Source organism: Adiantum capillus-veneris, chromosome 29 (assembly GCF_014529385.1).
Source record: "Adiantum capillus-veneris isolate H3 chromosome 29, ASM1452938v2, whole genome shotgun sequence".
Taxonomy (NCBI): Eukaryota; Viridiplantae; Streptophyta; class Polypodiopsida; order Polypodiales; family Pteridaceae; genus Adiantum; species Adiantum capillus-veneris.
Window position 1 is genome coordinate 86168221 of NC_140959.1, and position 6237 is coordinate 86174457.

The window sequence follows — 6237 nt, forward strand, 5'->3', positions numbered from 1 at the left end:
AACAGATCTCCAGATAGCTCTCTCTCTCTCTCTCTCTCTCTCTCTGGGGATAGTTTCCTACAACGTTAAAACTCTCTTCTTCTTCTTCTTCTTCTTCTTCTTCCTCTGCAGGTTCACACCGATTGGTAGCCCGCTTCTGAGTCCGTTGAAGAGTATCCAGGTTAATTTTCAACAATAGATGCTGGATGGCTTGGCGTTGTCGGTAGGTGGGAGTTGAAAGCAGCTGCCCAGCGCGGTAGCATGCAGACGTGAGGGCTGGGTCTGTAGCTGGGGTTGTGGAAGGCAGCAGTAGGTGTACACGTGGGGGCAACCACGAAATCTACAGGTGCTCACTATGGAGAGGATGAAGCTTCAAGCTCCTCGCTACCAGGGGTATGCACAGAGAGTCTGGGGAGCATGCGTAGTCAGAGCAGACACGAGATGGTTGGCAGAGGAGTGCTTTAGGTTATCAAGGATTCCGGACCCCCTCCCAGACACGTGGTGAAAGATCTTTCATCCGGCCAAGTCTGACGATAGTGTGCCCTGGAGAGAGAGAGAGAGAGAGAGAGAGAGAGAGAGAGAGGGGCTAGCCGCTAGAGCCCATTAGGTGTGTAATCTGTGCAGTCTGGACCGAGCGAGAGTTGTCTGCACGCTCCACTCACACTGTGCATCTCTAGGGGGCGATGGCAGTCAAGACTCAAGAGGCAAGGTGAGGTAGACTGTTCGCGCTGATTCCCATGCTAATTTCATGCAGGCAGCAGGTGAAACATTGTTCGTGCTTAGGGCATGGTCACGCGAGGCTTAGTTAGAACTAAGCCCTGACATCCTCTGGCTGGAGCTCAGCGCCATGACAGTCTACAGCAGGTAGAGAGAAGAACAGCAAAGCGCAAGCAAGAGAGAGAAAGATGGCGCTGACCGGGGCAGCGGGTGGGCATAGTTGTGTGACTATGCCTTTTTAGGCATAGTTAGCCTAGTATGCCGGTGGATGCTTGCAAAAAGCTGCCGACTGTCAGACCTTGCCGGCTTAAGTTACGGGAAACTAAGCTCCACGTGACCATAGCTTTATTCCCAAGTTGAACCAACGATTTCTTGCACGTAACTTTACATCACACAATGATGATAGGATCTTATATAATATTGTTGACGGCGTTCTTGACACCAATGATAGACTAAGTCAGTGCTCAAAAAAAAACCTAGGTTTAGTGTAATCCCACCTACAAATTTTGAAATTTATCTCTAAATTTTATTTTTGAGGTGAGAAAAACCTACAAAATTTTGAAAAAATTAGTGTAATTTGGTGTGAAAACCTTCAAATTTTCCTCTATTGTTTCACAAATGTAGGTTTGCCAAGTTTTTGGAAAAAATATTTTCGAGCAATGATTATAGTGCGGCGCCGCCACCCCCAAGCATAGTCGTTGGAGTTGAGTCGGAGTGGAGTGACAGTGATGATCCTGACAGCGGACCACTATGAGTCACAACCTGTAGACTACAATGTAGATAGGCAAAGACTCAATGCTCATGAGCTGGGCTCTCGCCAGCTCAAGACGCCTGTCTCATCACCAATGAATCAAATGCTAGATTAGGTCTTGAAGCCTCTTATATAACCTCAGGTTTCATGGGCGACCTCATGGAAAGTGCCATTTCATCTCTAATGCGGTTGAGCTCATGGAAATTGTCATTTCATCCTTTGATGCCGTCGACACCTCTCTTTATATTGATGTTACTGAGCTCACCTCACCTCAAGCACCCCAATCATCTTGGCAAGTTGTCCAGCCTCAAAGCATCACACAATGGTTATGATGCTATTGAGATTAGATCTTCTCAATATATCCAACAGAGAGCATTCACATTTTCATCACCCAAATATGAAGCTCTTTGCGACGTCTCATGGTAATGGTGATCGGATGGATCTAGACATACACCAGAGCATTCAAACAAGGATCATGATAGGATCGCAAATCATCGATAGCCCTCAAACACCCACTTGTAGCAGTGATGATGGCGCATGAGCCCGAGTTAGAGCATCTTCCCCCTACAAAGATCCTAATGAGAAAACTCAAAAATCAAACCTCAATCTCTTGCATCTTTTACTTGCGTGCATAGTGGTGGCCATATGAGGTCTCGACTACAAGACAGATCATGTGAGTGGAACTCCTTTCCAAAGATTGGCTTTTTATTTAATCAAGGTACTTGAAGCTAGGCTCATGTCCTCTTCCAAAGAGGAGTTGTGCCAAGTCTCTAACTAGGATGTCTTTACCCGCATGCGATATGCTAGAGGCCTTATGTGTATTTTACGATGTGAATCTGATAGGGAGGTTCTACCATCTAACTCTTAACAAGTAATACTAGATAACACCTTATCAGATATACAACACTTCACATCATTGATCTACACATAGGCTATGCATGCAATGGGTAGCTTCTCTTTATGCACTCGCATTGAGATCGTGTGGGCCTTCCAAGTTGAGATTGATAGGAACAGGGCCTCTGAAGGATCCATTGATAAGCATAGGGAAGAAACTGACGGACATGGTAAATTCCTTGCACGTGTCTTTTTTTTTCTTCTTAGTAATCGTCTCAGCTTGGCAGGTGATCACGACCGTTCTCTCTCTCTCTCTCTCTCTCTCTCTCTCTCTCTCTCTCTCTCTCTCTCTCTCTCTCTCTCTCTACCACCCATCTCGGAGTCTACAGCTCTCAAGGTTTGGTAGCCACAATATTGGAGGCTTCTTGTGTCTGTTGCTATTCTCATTGTATCTACTGACTTCTTGGCCTCAATCTCTGTCACAGCCCTAGGGTAAAGAGACTTGCAACCATCATGTGCTCTCTCTCTCTCTCTCTCTCTCTCTCTCTCTCTCTCTCTCTCTCTCTCTCTCTCTCTCTCTCTTTGTGTGTGTGTGTGTGTGTGTGTGTGTGTGTGTGTGTGTGTGTGACGTGAGTCTATTTTGGTAAATTGGAGTAGATAGGTGTACTTTTGAAGGAACGCTTAGCTATGGGTGCAATAGCATGGAGGCCCACAAGACTCTTGCTTATATTCTAATGAGGCCAAGGCCATGTATGCGAGGCTCTTGCAAAGGCCTGCTTCTACCACCATGCACATCTCAATAAGATGAAGTTTTACTATGTTTCCATGTGTTTTATTCACTTTAAGCACACAAAAGCCTCTCAATATGGCATCAATGTGATTTGTTTGCAAGGTTGTGAGGGTAAGAACTTACAGTTCTAAGTTTTGATGGGTTGTGAGAATGAGTGCATGTCCTCCAAATCATTTTCCCTCTAGCCTTCATTCATTGCTGCAGTTTGGAAAAAATTCATTTTGGCATTTGCTACTGTAGGTGATCCTTAGTTAAAACTCCACTCTCCACAATTCATGTTGCAAAGTGAGTACAAGACCCTCACTTCCGAGGGGGGATAATGCCCAAGTGAAGGCTTTTTTGTATTGCTAATTGTTGTGTGCCAGTGTGGATGAGTGCTCTCTATCATTGGGTCGCCTAAGAGGTTGTTTGCCACAATTTAGGAGTATCGAGATAAAAATACACTTTTTTTTTCCAAAATATGTAGGTTTTGTCATCCTCAAAATGTATTGTTTGAGGTAAATTTCAAACTTTGGAGGTGAGATTACACTAGCTAGACCACGGAAACGTGGTGCAAAGAGAGAGAGAGAGAGAGAGAGAGAGAGAGACCTTAGAACTAGGGCTCGATAAGTTTTTTTTCAAAAAACTTGGTTTAATTCTCAAATACGATAGATTTTTCGACTCTTTTAAGGTAGATTTCAAATTTTGAAGGTGGGATTAAAGGCTAGACCTAGGTAATTTTCGAGCACTACTCAAAAGACCAGAGGGAGAAAGAGAGTACTTTTCTTGATCTACTTTTATAAAATTTGTCAAGAGCAAGGGGCTTGAGGGTAAAAGGGACCATGCCGTCGCCGGAGGCGGCGCCGTTTTACTAGTAGGTATTATGTGGGGTATGATGACTTTATGAAACCAAGGTGAAGGCTTGTTACTCTCCATGTAAATATACATTAGAACTTTACAAGGTAGGGCGTCTCTTTTGTCCTTGGGAGTCTTGTGTAAAAGACCATGGGATATTTGTAGTTGTAACAATAAGAAGGTGTGCTAGTGGTTACATCATTCTATATTACAATGTTGTGATCATACAATGTTAAGTTGCTAGGGTAGATGGGATGGTGTTGATTGAAGGCATAAGAAATGAGGGTATCAGTCAATGTGGTTTATCTCGTGAGGCTCTTCTTTAGGGATATTCTTATAACTTTTTTAAAAAAATTAATACACAAAGGTTGCTTGAGTCGGTAAGTTAAGGGCCGTGTCATAAAGTGATTCTACAATCCGCCATGATTGTCAACTTATGTTGTGGCACAAGAAGTCAATTTGATTCAACTTCCTTACCATGCTTTTCTAATCTTAAATATAACGTTTTAGTAGACAAGCCTCTTGTTAGGTTTCTTTTTGGGTAGGTGTATATCACAAAACTTAACAAAGAATGTCTTCTCTAGTTATGGGGACAATAGGGCTAGAAGAAGGTAGGGTTCTGCCAGGTAGAGTGGTAGAAGTAGTTAAGTAGGAGCATGATTTACCCCTTATAATTTTTTGTGTTAAAAAACACATTTGTAAAGCCCCGTTATGAAAAGAAGTCATCGTGCGTGAAGAATAATCACTCGTCGAAATATTCTTTTTCATCGGAATATTATGGCCGGATGGCATTCGAAAAGTGGTTGAAAAACGACCGGCCGATTGATCGGTTGGCCGGTGTGAATAGTCAATGGCCGGTGGTCGGTGGGCATTGTGATGCATTGTAAAGTGGATGCAACAAGGTGTGCGAGATGGTGAGAGTGAAGCAAAGCAAGATCTCCAAAAGAGTATAATCCCTTTGTGACTTACTTTTTGTTTGAAGTACTAAAGCCATTGAGAGGTTGCTTTCTCGTAAACGTAACCCCCATTGGGTGAACCACGTATATCGTGCTCTCTCTCTCTCTCTCTCTCTCTCTCTCTCTCTCTCTCTCTCTCGTGAAAATTATCTCTCCCCCATTACGTAATCTACTCAATTATCTACGTAGCTACGTCCTATTACCTACCCTCGATTGGAGTAGCTCGCAGCCAATTAAGATGGGAAAGCATTGGTTATCCATGAGTGATTATGTTTTCCAAACTCTCTAGCATTGTACGTTCTCTAGCTTTGCCCAAGTAGTTCTACTCTTCCCCTCTTGTGTCCTCTAGCATCATTAAGTTCACGAGTAAGCATAACTATGTTTAAGTTGATTATTAGGACCCTTTAGAGTTGTAGCCTAATTAAATGCAATTGCATGCTTAATGCAATCCATTAGTCTCTCTCTACATATAATCTATATAAGCAAAGCTTTCATGTTCATGACCCTTAGAAGTAGCCCAGTTTAAGACATCACCATGGATTTCTTCAAGTAAGTTGGTGTAGCATCATTCATAGAGCCTGCTCAAACATAATACATTCTCGCCCTTACAAAAGTCACCTTCTTTGACATGGTCACGTGCACATTTGATGGATGGGCAATGGATGTTCCAAATTTCAATGGTCCAATTTGAGATTCTATCAATGCTAGAGATGAGTCCTTTGACTCCTAATGGACAGCCTTCTAGGGTGTCAAACTAAGAGAGCACTTAAGTGATGATCTAGCATCAATTCCAATCCTCGAAAAGTCATGCCTAATTATTGTGCCGTGAAACGCTATGTTCTTAACACAGAGCAATAGACCCAATCGACCTTGAACAAAGGTTGGGGTGTTGGCAGTCATCCTTCATATCCAAGGCCTCACAATTCAACATGGAACCAAGGGTGACCTCTTGAGTAAAACCATGTGTGTGCTAGGAAAAGGTGTTGGATAACATATGCTACCAACACCATAAGTGTACGATAGGCTACAAGCAAGAATTGCATCCATAATCTTAACAAAAGAATAGTAAGGGCAAAAGGAGAGACAAGATGTTAAAGTACATATGGTTCAAAAATGTCGTAGTATTATGGATATCTATAAAGCCACAACCCTACATAAATAATTCAAGAGATAACACCACGTAAACAACAGACAGTAGCTATAAGCATTGGTACTTGCCACCATCAAACAACAAAGAAACTAGGTTAGCTTTCTATTAAGTGGAAGGCAGGTGTTGACAAGGAAACATAGCTATTATCCTCTTTGACTCCTTAATGAATGCATTAAAACATTAAACCTGAGTATCCATGGTTGTGGATGTTTCCCAAGTGAAACAA